The sequence below is a fragment of the Gallinula chloropus genome (genome assembly GCF_964237585.1).
Source record: "Gallinula chloropus genome assembly, chromosome: 1".
In the NCBI taxonomy this organism is placed as follows: domain Eukaryota; kingdom Metazoa; phylum Chordata; class Aves; order Gruiformes; family Rallidae; genus Gallinula; species Gallinula chloropus.
The window spans coordinates 120,430,771-120,448,191 of NC_140085.1; the positions used below are offsets into that span (position 1 = coordinate 120,430,771).

The 17,421-nt window shown below is 39.5% G+C and overlaps 1 protein-coding gene across 9 annotated transcripts in view; it reads right to left on the reverse strand.

The window, feature by feature from the left end:
• Positions 1-17,421, reverse strand: part of KDM6A (lysine demethylase 6A) — a gene marked incomplete at both ends in the record, with an annotated part of 156,608 nt that overhangs the window by 90,833 nt on the left and 48,354 nt on the right. The gene's annotated exons all lie outside the window — the stretch shown is intronic.

Sequence of the window (17,421 nt, forward strand, 5' to 3'; positions counted from 1 at the left end):
GTGGCGTGTGGTGCTCAGCCACTGTTTGGGGCTGAACCACCACACCAAAGGTTGGGATAAGGACAGTTTACTGGGACAGCAAAGGAAGAAGAAAATAACAACAGTAGGTATAAAATAAAATACAAAAGCAGGTGATACACAATGCAGTGTGCTTGCTGCCTGGAAACTGATGACCACCCAGTCCCCAAGCAGAGACTCCTCCACCCCAGTAAGCCTCCTTTTTCTGCTGAACATGATGTCATATGGTATGGAATATCCTTTGGGCTACTTGGGGTCACCTGTCCTGGCTGCATCTCTCCCAGATTCTAGTGAAAATTAACTCTATCTCAGCAGAAACCCAGGACAGCCATGCTGCACCTATTAGTGTACAAGCACTTCAGGGAGGCACCTATTTGTGCTGATTTCCAAGAAAAGGTAAGAGAGATTCCCCTACAATGTTGTCCTGTAGCCACTTCCTTACCTTCTCCATACCCTTGAGGTGGGACCCCGATACTGGCTAGCATAAGCACATGAAACACAGACCAATTCTTCTTAACCTCTGTTTTTCCTCGAACGCTAGTCCTCTTAAGTCATATAACTTAAAGGATTTGGCTTTTCTCTTTTCCAAGATATGCCAGTGTAACAAAGATTACTGCATCTCTTTAAGTAAGTTTTCAATCAAAATACAGAAATTAATGTCTGTTTCTGTACACACACAAACTACTTAAAGATGACATTTGGACAGTTTATTGAAATGTTTTATTCCCTTGTATATGGAAAGTGATCATCACTATTTACACTCGTCTTAAAAACATTTTATGAAACAGAACTGCTGGTATGGAATTTTATGGTCTTGATTCACCATTTTTCCAACCCTTTCCAGCAAAGATAGGAATCCCACTGAGTTTACAAGGAACCCCATTATTTCCCTGTCAGTTTCTCACTGCTGGAGAATCATTACGGTGCTGGAAAAAAGCCCTAATATCATTAATTACCCAGCTGCTGTACCTGCAGCACTACACATAAAATTGGAGCAGGCAAGCTGAATATACTAAGACATGAATGACTACAAATTGATTTGAATACACATAAGCAAATCAGTAAAAAGACAGCAAAATCAAAGCCATCACAAAAACAAAGTGACAAAACTGCCTATGGTTGTTCCCTTGAATCTTAAGCCACCCTGCGCTGGGCAATAACTAGAACCAAGTTGAATCTGGAACTCCCAATTAATTGAAAAATTTTAAGTTTAATTTTTTGCCAAGTTCCCTCAGAATGCCGCTGCTACTTCTCTGTTACCAGCTGGGTAACGCTTCAATCTGTTAGCTGCCTTCAAATGAATTTTCCAGAAAGCAAGACACCTCAAAGACTAAAAACCTGAGGAATGTCACTGCAAATACCTGCTGAGTAGAGGAAAAGAGATGCCGAGCCAAGGCCTACACACAGAGTTTAATTACTCTCCCTTCTTTGGGAAGAGCTGCTTTGCCCATTAGCAGAGATTTAAATCAAGCATGTGCTTTTCCTGCTCAGAGATGTCACAGGAAACAAGATGACACTCAAGATGCTTCACTGGGAAAACCAGAGGAATTCCAGATCGTGTGTGCTTAAAGGGAGAAGGAAGGACAGGAGGCGTGAAAGGACAGCAGACACCAGCCCATCACTACCCAAGCTTCATTAGTTCTAGCATTAAAACAGTTTGTTCTGTAAACTGCAAACTGAACAGAATCCCACATTTGGAACAAAATTCTGAGTATGAGCCTTAGGAAAAAAAATCTCTGGTCGCTTCAATTTTGACTCAGTTTTTAAATTAGCAATATCTGAAAATAGAAAATGTTACTGGATACTACGGGGTATGCATTTTATGAACACATGTGAATATATCAAATATTAAAATGAGAATCTGTTCGGGTTTTTTAAAGGTTTAATTGCTTTAAGTATCAAAAAGCAAGATCATCGATTTATGGTCGCTACTCAGCTATCAATTATTATTGAAAATTATTTTCCGATTAAGACTGTGGCTGGTTTAGTAGTAATCACTAATTGGTGTTCTAATTGGTGATTTGCTGTTTTATTTGTCAGAATGTACAAATACTTAAAATAGGCTACAACAGACAAGGCAGCAGGCCCACATGACAGGCAGCTGGGGGAGCAGACAAGATGGCCAGCAGCCAAGTGCAAAGCAAAGCAGCTGGGCAGCCCACCAACCATTCCCACAGAATCTTTCAATTCCATCAAATCATCATTTCTTAACAGAAAACTGTACATCAGTAAATTTTCAGCCCACTCTGTGAATATATATACTAGTGAGTTTAAGAGCCTTCAATTTCTAAAGGCAAAACAAACAAAGGGGAAAAAATAGAAACAAGCTGAATGATGGGACACTTTTCCGCACTCTCCACCATCTCTTCTCTGCTAATTCTGCACTGCTCTGCTCAGCTCTTCCTTCATCTGCTCCGCAGCTCGCCTTTCTTTCCCTCTTCCTCTTGCCACTGTATCACTGCTGCTCTACCTGACGTCACTTAATTGCTTCTGCCAATGGTTTCACTTCTGAAAAATTAACTCTGAAAACCTGCAAACGGAAACATCACAGTTGTCCTGAATCAGGGACCTCAACTAGCCCCTCCTCAGTGCTGCTACCTCATCTTACAAGGAAAGGTTTTAAGACACCACTGAAAGTTAGCAGCTTGGATTTTTTTCCCCTCTGGGGCAGCTGATCACCAACCCTGCAGCAGACCACCTGAAGGAGGAGCGTGGAGAGGGCATAAGAGGATGACCAATTAACCAATACCACAGGATGGGCCTTTTCTCCTGCTCTGTGTTAACTTGACATCCTTTCTAGGACCATAGGGCCCTCTTATTTAAAGATACACTGCTCAGTTGAGTTGCACAGAGTTATTTTACAGTACAACTGCTCCTCCTCGGTGTGAGTGAGCAGCCCCTTTCCCCTGTAGTACGAGTCAGCAGAATCCCTTGCTAGCCCCCAGACATGGTGTGTGTTGATTCACCCTCCTTCCTGTCTGTCTCCTCTGCAAACAGATCTTGGACACGCTTTTATCGTTCGTCTGAAATTTCAGTCTGCTGTGCTACATCTCAGAGGATGACAACTAGATTCTAGCAAAATGTCAAGTTGAACTATACTTATCTTTTATGTAAGACCACGACTTCCAATACAGGCTTCTATATTGTTCTTTAATAAACTGAATATTGTTCAGGCTTCTAACCTTTTCTTCATATTCCTTACTTTTTTCTGAATACCATCAGATATGTGTACACGAGATGGTGGATACATATATCTCAACATACCATATGAATAGTCCATAACGGTTGGACTTGAATGTCTTACAGGTCTTTTCCAACCTCGTGATTCTGTGAAATTCCACCTGCTGTCTTAATTCTCCAGTAATCATTCTTTGTACTTCTAAATTTCTACCATTTAGTCTACAAAATTTATCTTCTCTTTTGGAATATGGGGTTCAGTGACCCTCAGCAAATTTGCCAACAACATCGGTAAGTCTTTACAGTACTTTGCTTAACCAAAGAAGAAACCTGTTTCTCAAACATACAGGAGAACGAACAATAATATGTGAAGATTATGTGAATGAATTAAGGGGGCTAAAGTATTGCCCTGCTAGGAAGAACCCCCAACACTAAAAAAATAAATAATTTACTCCTTGGGAGACAGACCATAGCCACTGAAGGCCTAAAATTCAGATCCTCTTCAGTAAAACAAAGAGCCTCCTCAGCCTAACAATTTGTTTCAGCCTTCCCCACACCTCAGAGAACTCTGCTGTCTGTGCAGGATGCATGGAGTGAAAGAAACAAAATAGAAAACCCTGCTTTATTTACTTGCATTTCAATGAAGAGTTTAATTTCACATGAAGAATTCACGTGAAGAATTCAATTTCAACAGGAATTTATGTACCAACAATGTTGAGTAGCTTGAGACCCGTGTCTTAAGATTTTCTTGCACCTGGCCACTCGCCCTTCGTTCTCTCTTTCTCAAAGCAAAGTCTGCTGGAAGCAGTCAGGAGAGGAGGCACGCTTCTGGGTTTAGATCTATTTGATAACCCCGACCAATGGATTGCTGTTCATCTCACACTTGACTGACACAGCACAGAGACAGGAAACTTCGTTCCATGTGTGACAAAGTAATCCTTTGTCAACATGGCAGATCACATTCTTCCCAGTAATTACAGAACTGTCAACCACTTTCTTTTCACAGCCAGAACAGAGGAGTTACCATGAAAAGCAGTGGTGCTTCAAGACAGCCCTCCAACACCTCACTGACTCACCATGCTCCAGCCAAACAACAAAGCGAAGTCCTACCCCTGGTACCTGTTCCCTGAACTTGAACCACCAAAATAACTCAAGACACACACGACATCTCCCAGTTAGTGTGCACAGGCTGTGCGACACAGAATATATGACTAGAATCCCAGGAAAAGATAAAAATCAAGGTTTAAAGAGGCCAGGTAACATGGAACAGTGAGAGATGCCATGTGATTTTGAAGTGACACATCTACATAAAATACCAGAATTATCAAAACCACTGAACAGGTAGCATTTTTTAAAAATCAGATGTACCAACTGGGGTCCTTCAGAGCCATTTTTATTTCATATTGTTTTGCCAAGGCAGCACTTACTATCCATTCTCACTTCAAGACTAATTGCCTTCCTGTGGCATCACTCATCTGGGTTTGTCCTAAACTCAGCAGTGACATGCATCATCTCTTTCTCCAGTTGTCTCTTTAGTCAAAGCCCAGGTCAGAACAACTCATGAGCAAGGAGTACCTACACATTCCCTTCTGATAAAAGGCTTCGAGATCGAGACGAGACTCCCAAGGCATTCATCTGACATCAGTGCATAGGGAAGAAAGTTTAAGAAAGGAGAAGACAAACATTCCTCTGAAAGATGTTATCTGCCTGGGTGAAGTGGAAGCACCTTCAAGATGAGCTTTTCTCCAGAACTCATTTACAAGTTCCAGACAGACAGAGGGCTCTGCTTGCCTAGATTTTGAGATCACAAACAGAATTGAAACAGGGTTGTAATGCTCCATTATGAACTAGATGGATGATTTCATTTATGTTATTATATTTTTATGGATTTCAGAGAGAACAGGATGAAGTGTACTGAAATTCTTGTATAGCTCCACAGAGTAATTCCGCTCCAGATAACATCCAATGATTGCATTTAATCAGAAAATCATCCTTCCTCTCCAAAAGGTAAGGACTAGGTCACTAAATGGAAACATAACTCTGGGTAGGTGATCCTGGAGGGAGAGGGCAGGCTGTCCTACAATCCAGAAGTAAGATTTAACTTTTAAAATGTTGCTGCTGAAGTTACTGCTAAGAGAAACTTCATTCACTATTTTAAGCCTCCTTCTCCCAAGAATACCCTCCCAACCTCCAGTGATTTGCGGTTCAGAGGTTTCTAAAGCCAGACAAAATGTCTTCGTATTTAATTGCTCTTAATGGATTTTTCTTCCCTGATTTCGTCTAGTTGCTTTTTAGAACCATTAAAACATTGTGAGTCTGCAGCATTCTGCAAAACTGATGCAACTTTATAACCAGTGATACGAAAACTTCTGGAAGATGCACTAAGCATCAATTTCCAACAGAACAGAAAATATCACCATCAACACTAGTCTCATTTAAAAAGACTCCCCCTTCTCTGTCACCAAATATGGGTGAACATAGTCATCTGGGATGATAAGCAGCTTATCTTCCTCCTTCCTTTCCAAAAACAATGTTCAAGCTAACTGCAGAGATGACTGAATCACTCCTTTCTATTCTTTTTTCTCTCGCCATCTCCTTTGCCTGGATCCTGCTTGATCCGTCTCTCCCGCTACGGTGTTTACCAGGACTGATTTTTGAGCTGACTTGTTTTTCAGAAAAGTTCATAAAGTTCTGGTTACATCATTAAGACAGCTGGGAATGGATCTGTGTAATCCCAAGAATCAGAGTCCGACAGGTAAATGCATGAAATGGGTCGAACCCTCTTTGGGAAGCAAAGTAAAAACAGTACCCGAAATGCTTTTAGAAACCATGTTAGATAGTGTTGGCGTAGTTATGATGTCTGGTAATAAAGTTTTATTGCTGTTTTTCTGGTGACCCTGAGAATTCGGGAAGCAGCAGCTGGGACACTGCGTGCAGGAAGCAAAAAGACTGGAGTAAAAACCTGACCCAGAACACAAAGGCTGAATGAGTAAACGAGGAAATATGGCTGCATTTATTTTGGCTGGTAATACCAGTTAAAATTTAATTGGGGAACTTTCTGGCCTTTCAGAATGAAGACTAGGCTGGGGAAAAAAGAAAACACGGTCAAAGATCCCAAACTGACTGTTAGTTCTCCCCTATCTGAAATGTTGGATCTCTCATCAGTCCCATTCCTCTGGCACATGACATGAGGAAAAAATGGCACAGCGTAAGGAACAGAAGTTCCGAGTTATCCCTCAGACGCTGGGAGGGGTAACTTGTGCAAAACAGAACGGTACTGCACAGCAAATTAGGAATTGCTGCCAAATAATTTGAATAAAGCAGCCCAGAGAAGTGGCTGAGGGTGATGAGCTACTATTTTCCCAGGCTCTTTGGGATGCTGGAAAATCCCTATTTGCTCCCTACAAACTTGCAAGCTGCACAGGAACAGGTGAATTAGCTACAGGTTTTCTAGACAGCTGCAGACAGACGTTCTCAGAATACATTTAGAAATACTTTTGCTTGAAATTATTTAAACTCAAAGATTTCCTTTGTTTGCTGTTGGGATGTTTTAACATTTGAATCTCCAGTACGTTTTCAGCATCTGGCCTTCCCTTCAAGGGGAGCACTCATACCATGAGGGCTCGGATTTGGCACTGTTCTCACCCACTTGACGCACTCCACAAAGGCAAGCAGACACCACAGGTTGCTTCTTGGTACACCTTTATGCAAGTCAATGTGAGAAACAGAACTGATTTCTGTTTCTCCTCTCAATACTCATCCTTGCAAGGGAGCTTCACAGAGCAGAGCACTATCATGCTCAAACACTATTATAAAAAATATTTTAAATGATTTGCCTTTTCTTCAAAGCACAAGCTTATTAGCCTCACACAAGCTACTTCTTTAAGAAAGAGCCCCCAAGCTCTAAATCTCCCCATTCTCCAATCTACCACCTTCTCCATCTTTTTGTACTTAATCCACTCACACTCCAACAATTCCTTGCTCCTCCACCCCTCTGAAAATACTGCATCTGTATCTCTGGGAAAAGGAGGAAACAATGCAGCAGAACACTCTGATTAGGGATATGCTTGAAAGAGTATTTTAAAGAACTAGAACTGAAATGTCAGACTTGGAGAGAGCAAATTTAAAACTCAAAACAGGCAAAATAAAACATTTCTTTGTTTCTAAAGCTAAGCAGATATTTCATCTTTTGAAGAAAGAACCTTAACATGCAAAAAATTTATTTCTGAAGAAAAGAAATATCACTCACTAATGAGTGGTATCTACTTATAGCTTATGATCAAACAGGAATCTACGAACTACAAAGAAGAAACAGGGTGGTGTGTTTTGTTTTAACCTTTTCTGTGCAACGCAAGAGCAATCATATGAAGTAACTGTGGCATTACTGCCCTTTCTGCAAACAACAGAACACTTCTGAAAAGGCAAGCATCGCTTGCATGCTCAACATAGCTGTTTATATATTTAGAAAAAGAAACATTTGGTCATTCAGTATTATCAACATTCAAATATGTTCTTGCCTACTGAAGATGTGTCTTCAAGTCAGACCTGTTCTACCCAACAAAACCTCTCTGAACCCTCTGAACTGGTGAGGTTCTCCACTGCCACGCTTCAGCATGTTCAGCATCTGACATTCCATCACAGGGACTGAAGAAAGGCAGCGTGCTGTTTTTCTAAGTACTACTAGATGAAGGATGACAGTTTATTAGTCTACACAAAGGAACTTCTGCAGTAGGAGAATTAAACACACATAAAAAGCTTTCCTGAAGAGACTTTTCCATCTATCCTGATGATACTTATTTTATTTCCTCCCAGAGTGTTCGAACTTCTAGACTGAGATCAGACATACAGGTGGACAAGAAAAGCATTCCTGCCAAATTTCCAGGGTGAAGCATCAGAGTTAGAACTATGTTATGGTTTGGAAAAGATACCATGTCTAGGGTGAGGGAGGAGTGTTTCCTCTGAGATTCTGTCTTGTCTTCTCCTGACCCATGCAAAGTTTCTCCCCAAAGCACATTCTTTCCTCCTTTACCATTGACATTCTGAGTACATCAGAGTTTTGAGTTCTTAAAAATCTATTTATTAAAAAGGGATGAGTGGCTTAATGAATTAACATACACTGAAAAAAAAAATCAGCACTGAAGACAGCGAAATAAAACCTTTTTTTTCTAATCTAGTGGAAATGCAAATATTTATAAACAAATAGCAACATACATGCTCCCAAAAAAGACCTAGCACTTCTTTTGACCAAGATAGGTACAAGGCTTACATATGCAGGAGCTGTCCTCTGTTTTGTATGATGAGAGTTAATATAAAAAGACATTAAAAAGAGGCAATTTATCAAATTTATCTGGAGGTCAAAGGCAACATGTCAAAATTTATTAGTTAAACTGCTCAGTCTCATCCTTTTTAAGATTTTACACCTACTCCTAATTCCTTGCAAGGCAAGGGAACATACCCTCCTGTCATAATTTCATTAAATATATCATCTAATAAGAGAGTTAATTATTAGAGCCTTGTACAATTTTGCTGTACACAAAATTGGACATGCTGCATCATTTGTCTGCATTCACAGCAGCAACAACCAGTACCTGCTGCTTTCTCTGTCATGGGACTGCCCACGAATCCTATGTTCTAGTTGACAGAAGGACAGAATTTTAAAGGCATACACACCCCAGAATACACAAAACCAACAACTGTAATACTTAAGATTTATTACCCTTTAAGAAATACCTGGATAAATGTAGGCTTTTTTATAAAGTAGGGCTCAGTTGTGCTTTTGTCTAATTATCAGCATGAAATAAAACACATCATCTCCTTAATCTTGCTAATTTCGGAAAATAGCAACAATTAAAACAAAAAAAAAAAACAACTTTCAGCTTGTCTGCTTTACTGATTTTCAAGAAATAACATTTTTTTGAGCATCCAATATTAAAAGATCTTTTCCTGAAACCTGAATGAGTAACTATTTGCTGTGGTTTTGTGTATTTATGCTGACCAACTGTTATTGGTAACACAAATATCGTTACCTTTCCAGCATTCCAGAGTTTCTCTTTATTTATTTTCTCTGAAATATTTTAAAAGCACACACTTAACTCTTACCTTTAAGAGCCAGAATTCCAGTTAGTAGCAAGTCTTCCTAAACATAGTTTGCATTAAGCATCCAAATTTTTTCACATCACCGAGTGATCACACTAACTGAACACCTATGGGATGCCCGAAATAATTTCATTTATAGGGTTACCAAAGCTACAAAGTATTCTGATACAGAAGAGGGACTGTACAGGGCACAACTCAATTTTAGCAGTCTTTGCAATCCGAGTTTCTCCTAGGTCTTGCTCTTGTAACAATTTTTCCAGCTCTTCAAGTATCTTCTCACATGCAATTTCTAGCCATCTTGACATACTGTAGAGTTAAGTTCATCATCTAAATGCATATACAAATAAACTTTAAAAATATTTGGAGAAAGAGATATTGCTAGCTATGGACTTTGTTGTAGTTTTTTACTCATTTTTCTTTAAAATTACCTTTTATGATGGTGCATCCACCTCTTTTTTCCAAGCATATCTTGGGATCAAAGTGAAAAATTATCACTAACAGAATTACTCACTCAATGCACTCCACAAAATTAAGTATTATGGAAAATATGTCCTCAGGTATCTTTCATCACCAATCCAGTAACAGACTGTACAGTCGCTACATCCTGGTTATCACCAGCTCAAGTAACAGCTACATACATTAAGTCTAATTAATAGGAGAGGAGTTTCTGTCACCTTAATTCACTCCTCCCCTTGCCATGGCCTCTCCAGTATGTTCAGGTCAGAAAGTTAATTTTTATCAGCTAAGGCCCCATTACTGTCATGTCCTCTATTCTAAACATACCCATTTTTTGTTACTTCTCCAGCTCCTCCCAAGTGACTCTCAGACATTCTACCTTCTTCTTCCTTCCTCCAGACTGAAGGTCCTCTGATGGAGGGTGATACTGTGCTTCTCACCTGAACAGCTACTGTCTTTCTTGGGTTGTTGTTTTGGTTTTGGGGCCTTTTGCTGCTGTGGTGTTTTTGGTTTTTTTTAAAAAAATCTCTCCTGCTGACAGCAGTTGCTGCTGGGGAAAAAGCTGGCAAACGTCTCATTTCAGACCTCCTACAACCCACTCCTGTATATACACCTTCCTCCCTTCTCCCCATACGCTTTTAGGTTTAAATATGTTTCTACTTGTCTCATTTTCTTTACATTCAAATTCTCAGCAGGGCCACAATTTTCCTTCCCCCACTCCCTCTGATTCTTCCTCTATACGCTTCCCTCTTCCTCAGATTATTTGTTCAGTCTCACTCAGTCTTGCAGATTTTTCTCTCCTGAGACTTCTCCCTCCCCTTTTCTTATTTTTCTTTTTCTAGATGTAATACCTTGCCATCCTGTATTATCATGCTGTATCAGATTCAGACTGCATTTCCAGACTGCTTTCCAAAACACAGTCTCCTGAAAATGCTTGTCCCATTAAATCCCATAAAAATGCTTGTTATCTCCATTACAATGTCCTGTCTCTTCAGTATTTAAAAATTAGGGCATTTCTTTCAAAGTCATCTCTATTTTATATTTGCTGTTCCGTGGCATGTAATACCATGCTTCTCTCTCCTCTTAGTCTACAATAGGTCTTTAAACAGTTGTATTTCATACTCTCTGAGAACACGACCCATCTTTGACAAAATCTTCCCAGTGAAAGGACCACAATCTAAAACCTCTTGTTTTAGTCAGAAGTGAGGTGCAGTGCAGAATCCCACGTGCTGTGCTGATGACCATTATCTTTTCAGACAGCAGAGCATATAGAAGGCATTAATAGTATCCCCCTTATCAATGCCTTCCACAGCCACTGTATCTTTATTCAATTTCTGGTTTTATTTTTCACTTTCAGATTCCCCATTTTTCCCCGAAATCTCTGTTTATTCCATTCCCACAGTATCATTTTGATTTTATTTTGCAAATATATTCTGAATTGCAGGTTTCCACCTTACTCATCTGCAGGTCACCTACCTTATCTCCCATCTCCTTTTGCAACGCCCTCCATCTCAGCAACTTTCACCTTTATTGAGGAATTCTGAAATTTGCTTTCCTGACCAAGTCTTCTAAAGGCTTCTCTGATTAAATCTCCTCTGATCAAGGTGACCGTTTCTGTGTTCCTGCTTTTAGTGTACATGCCCTCTGTTGCTCTGTGGCAGTAACTTATATTAAAGGCTTTTGGTGTCATTTTAGAATTTTGTTCTCAGGGGACTTACAGTGCAATCTGTTTCCTTGTCTGGGGTATCAGCACTCAGGGCTGGAGTAAAAAGCAGCGCTCACAAATCATGCTACTGTTTCATGCCGACTTTCGTTTCAGGAAGGTGTCTGCTCCAGCAATTCCTACTGATCCTGTACCACTGTAGTGTTTCAATTAAATTAAGCATTTATATCTAATTCAAAAAATAATGGAAGTTTTGATGAATTCTTTCTAAAAACACTACTTGGTATTTTGAGGTTACTGCAGAAAATAAAACAGTTGTGAGTCAATGAAGTGGAAAATTGCTGTCTTACAACAGATCCTCTAAGGTGCAAAATGTTCTCTTATTTGCTGTTATCAGTATGTCTGGTAATTGCTTTTTGTCCAACTATTTAAGGAGGTGGAAACAGACTTACAGTCTAGAGAAAAAGAGACAGTAAAACATATGAAACTAAAGCATTAATGGTTTTTTAATTGTTTTCTTATTTTATAGCATTGAGTAAACATACCAAAATAAGACATTTGGCCTACCAAAACTGGAAAGGTAGAGAGATGAACTGAAGCTGCATAAAAATATTAAAATGAGCAACAGGTCACATGTTAAAACAAACACTCACGGTCTTTTTTACTTCAGTTCTTTGGGGGAAAATAAGTATTACTACTAATTAAAAGTATTTTAGCCATAAGGTTGAGGGCAATCCTAGCAACACTTCTACATAGTTTTAATTATGAAACAGCATTATAAACAAATTACCTGGTACTAAATTACACTTCAGGTCTACATAAGAAGGAATATTAGAACATCACTTTCTGTAACAAACTAAAACAGACTAAGATCACATCCTTCTGCCATGATTAGCATAGACATTCATAGCTGCATTTTCCTGGGCTTTCTATAGGCAGTTTTAGGCAGTTTGTTTGTTTGCTTGTTCATAATGCCTCTGCATGGCTTTGGATTCTCCTCGGTTTTATAGAGACTATCTGAGAAAAGCGAGAGGAAATCCTGTTATTTGCAAATGTTTAGGTTTCTAAGAATCATTTGTTTTGATTTGTTTGTATTTCAAATATGAAGAAGGTCTGAGACAAAGGTATGAACTCAGATGGTAGTTCTAATGTCCAGTAAACATGGACAGGGAGTACCAATTAGTTGATTTCCAGAACTAGATCTGTACATTACCTTGCTGTAAAAAGAAAAAAAAAAAAAGGATTTATTCGCACCCCCCAAACTCTTTTCTTAAAACTAGACTTGCACTGTAAATTCATTTCATATCATACTTGCACCCAGATATTCTGAGAATCCACTGGAACACAGAAATAGCCTGGAGTTTTCTAAAATTCTTTGATGTTTTCAACCTGACCACATAAAGCAAATATTTATTAAAAAGGTGATTAAGATCACTTTCATAACAATGACATAATGCCTGACACATTTACTTTTCTTCTAAGCAACTTTCCAGCCAAAGTCAACAGCTCACAAGAAGTCTATTTCTGAATTCACAATGGAGGTTTTAACTCACTAATTAAGCGCTCCTCAAACATCTCAAGGAAGATTCACATTTTCTGACCGATCCACTCCAAGCACTTCTCCATAAAGAGCTACTACAGTTGAGTACAACTGAAGAAATCAAGGTTTCCTTTCTAAGGCATCTTCAACCTAAACTTTAACATCCTAGTCCACAGTAAATAGTTTTCCTTGATAGAAGAGTAACTTCCATCATTTTAAGGTCTCCTTAGGCATGTTTCTAAATGCTGTGTCCTGGCAACCCTCCAACCTATTCACTTATAGATAGAAGTGTTTAAGTATCTGTGTACCCTCTGTTATTCTGATGAAACGCAGCTTTTTATAATTAAATCCTTGAAGTCAGGCAGGATACTTCTCTGACGAATTAATACACTCAGAATAAGGTACAATGGCTGTGCTGTCCTCATGCTCCTTGTAACTTGTCCACAAGCCCCTGGATTTGACTAGAAACCTATCTAGAAAGCTACATGTTCATCCCCCAGCCCCAGAGATGTTATTATCAGATCGCTCAAGGAAACACTGCAGAAAATCAGCATACAGGAGCTTGCTGCTACCTAACATACCTGTACCAAGATGTTTCATTTATTCAAAGCCTGTGTTGCAACAACTAGAGGGACACACTTTCTAACTCCCAATATGTGAACATTCACCTACCTGCAAAAGGCCAGAAATACACTTTAATCAAGATTATCACAGCACGTAAGAGCTGCAGTAGCTGTGCCATGCAAAAGTAGAGGAGATCTCAAAGTACCAGGCAACTGGGATCTTCTGTAAAACCCTTACAGGGATCACTCCAGTGAGCACTGAAACCCCTCACAGTCCCATGTGTGAAAAGAAGTTTTCCAGGTCTCCTCTCCCGGCCTGGGCAACCACGTCAGTGCAACAGATCCAGATGTTCTGCCCTTACACATGCTCGATTCACCCGTGCACGGAAACTTCTGTCCGGACAGCCCTACCCAAACCCAGCCCTTACCTAAGAGTTCAGTACCATCAACTGCATCACAACACAACCACAGGAGATCATTAAAGTAACTTCTTCCAGGTGCCAGATATCTGCCATCATGTTTGCCTGAAATCAAGAGTATCTTACTCCTTGCTGAGCTTCTAATCCTGCCTCCTCAGAATATGTCAAAACTGATACCCATGGCAGACACTTACACTTGGTATCTTTATTTTCACAGCAGCACCAAAACCTACAAACTGCAGTTCTAAGTCGTCTCCCTCTCCTGAGCTGCCCTTCCTATCCATTCATCCCCCACAGTCCTCCTCACCTCCCCCAACATGTTGACAGAGGGGAGTTTTAAAAAGAAATCAGAATGAAGTACACTGCACAGAAGGGAGATTTATTTTAGCACAGGCACATAAAAAGAAGAAACACCGAGAAAAGTACTGGAATGCAAGAACTCTGTCTCAGCTTTTATCCAAGTCGAGATATTTACTTCATAAGATTGCAAGTAAAACAGGGTTTTTAAATGCAGAGTTAAGCCCTGACAGTAGCACCTGTGCAGAACAAAAACTGCAGAAACCCAGTAGTTTTACTGGACATTGTACGTTGATCTGTGGGTGCCCAAAGATGTTACTGCAAGAAGTGGTCTGTTTAAGAACATGAGGCATAATGCAGCCCAGCTCTTCCAAAGCTATCTTTACAGGTATTAGTTCTTCACAATGGAGGAAATAATCAATCTGGTACATGGCAAAATACAGTGTCTTCCTAACCTTTCTGCTGCTGTAACACATATGCAGAATATATAGTCTGAAGCATTTCTCCTTTCTCCTTTTATTCTCCAGGATCAAGAAAATTTTTCCTGTGTTACCAATCAAACAACCCATGCACCAAATTCTGACAGAAAACAACTTTGTAAAAAATTCAGACCATCATCAGGATAATCTATGAAAAAAAAACCCCATGTGAAATGCTTTTCTTTCTGAATGCATGGGGGTGATGGAGAGGGAAAAAGAAAATTATTAATAATAATAATTGTAGATTGAAGACCATATAATGAACCATCCACGAAAATAATGCTGAATTCCAGCCCCACGCAACAGTGAAAACTCTATGCAGTAGATACTATGAGTACTATATAAGGACAAACTATACCCAAAGCAAATTCTTCTAGAAGTTTTCTATTTATAAAACAAACAAAGAACATACAGAACGCTTATTTCATCCACGTAAATTTGTACTGCACCACAGTATGTAATTTCAGATATGCTGCCTAAGTTTATAAGACTGTTCCTGTCTGGTTTCAAACCTGTCTTATATAATAACCTTCTTGTGATTCAGCACTCTCCATCAATTTTTCAGTACTCTCTCACAGTTCTCCTCACAGCTCACAAATACCACCTTTTCTTCACACCCTTCTTTTTCCTCTTTAGCATCACAAATTCCAACAACTTAATTGATAACATCTAACCTGGGGGAGGGGGAGTGAGAGAGAGAAAATCTTAAAAACAAGGTAACATTGACTGCTTTTTCAGTCATCTGTGCCTCTGCAAAAAAAGAGTTCATCACAATGTGTATCAAAACAGCCTGTAATACGGTGATGTAACATGAGGTGCGCCAAAAGCTTATTATTCTTGCCTAAATGATTTTTTACATACAAGGCATTATGGACAAGAAGAAATTCTCTCACTTTTAGTGGGGGGAGACCCTTTCTCTAGAGCCAACCTGCACAGCTTTCCCACTCCCAACTCCAGACTTGCTTTATCTTCCATTAATAAGATGAAATATGAGTCAACTGTGACTTTTTCCCATTTTCAGAAGACCAAAAAAAAAAACCAAAAACACACAAAAAACCCAACCCCAAAACAAAACAAACAAAAAACCCCCTAACAAACACCCAACAACAACAAACTCAACTCCTGACAATTTTTTTAGCCCCTTTCAGGTTCTTTTCATGCACTTAAAAAATAATAATAATAAAATCTCCACGGTTATTATATGGAAACTTTGGACTACACATTTATAATTAATTCATAATGAGATTAAGCCCTCCTACGTGACGTCAACCTTAAGAAAAATTATTGGATTTTTGTGTTTTTTCTCTTTCTAGAAGTCAAAATGTTGTTTTGTCAGGTCCACACAACGCTCTTGTGCTTGCATCTGGAATTGTTTGAAATCATCTCTGCATGGTAGAGCTCTTGAGATGCACACCGTCATATGGGTATGTTGGAATATCGGTACAGTGAATGCAAACAGGAATTGCTTTCAACAAGTCAAGCACAGATCACACACTTTACTGCCATCCATGCTCTTGAAATGGGACTGCAAAACAATGAGAGTCTGCCTTTATCTTAATTGCAGATAATCTGAGCCACACAGAAAACCTACGCCTCTGAAAATTCATATAATCACTTACACTTCACCTGAACTCTCTGAAAACACAAGGAAAATAATTTGCTAATCATCTATCACCTCTTCTAATAATGAGTTGTTAGAACAAAAGAGAAAATAATTCATCACAATCTAGTCTGAACAGCTTAACTTGGGAAGAGGACAAACAACAGAAAAAGCCTTTTTCTGAAAAAAAACCCTGCTTCAACTCCAAAATGGCTTGGTGCAAAAATGGCACTCCTACAACTTCTACTGGAGCAGAGGCTCTATAACACAATTGGAACGATTCTCCTAGGACCCTCCGATTGGGCCTCTCCTTCCACATGGCAGGAGATGTTTTCTCATTTCACTCTTCCACCTGTGAACTACCCTGGCTTTCCCCCCTTTCCACCCACCTAACGGGAGCTGTCGTCGCAGGGTGTTTCAGAACATGCTCACAGTCCCTACACAGCACAGAGAACCCAGAAAACATCGTTTCTCTAATGCTGGTATACACATGGCACTGATGTCTGCCCAGAGCAAGCCCCCCCTACTTATCCACACTTTTAAGGAAAACAGCTGCTGAAGCCCAGACAAAAAGTGTTAGGTGCTTTCCCACACCTCTGTCTCAACCGTAAACCTCAGGTTGTTTCACATGACAATCCAGCAATGCGAACTGGTTTTGGCAGTATCATTACGAGAAACGTTTTAATTTTATTCATTTAAAGCCCTGATACCTCTACGTGGACAAGGCTGCCATGCTAACAGGAGTTTTCCCTGTCTTACACAGGAATGTCAGCTGCAATACTGCAAGGAACGAACCAAGCTGGGACCTACAGAAGAACAAAGCAACCTGGGTACATTTTCACTAGCACAAATCCAAAGCCTGCACAGCAGCTTTCAAGTGGTTGTGATTGTCTCAACATACATATCCAAATACCTGCTTACTGATAATAATAATAACAAAACCCCCTAAAATGTGTCAAGTTAATTGATCTGCCATTCCAACAAAATGGTGCAAAGATTTATTTCCTCTTAGATTTATAACAAACTATACATATAGGTGAACATTTCCATTAAGACTCGATTAATATGCCAAAAAGTAATAGCTGGTAGATACTCCACACTTGTATTTAAATT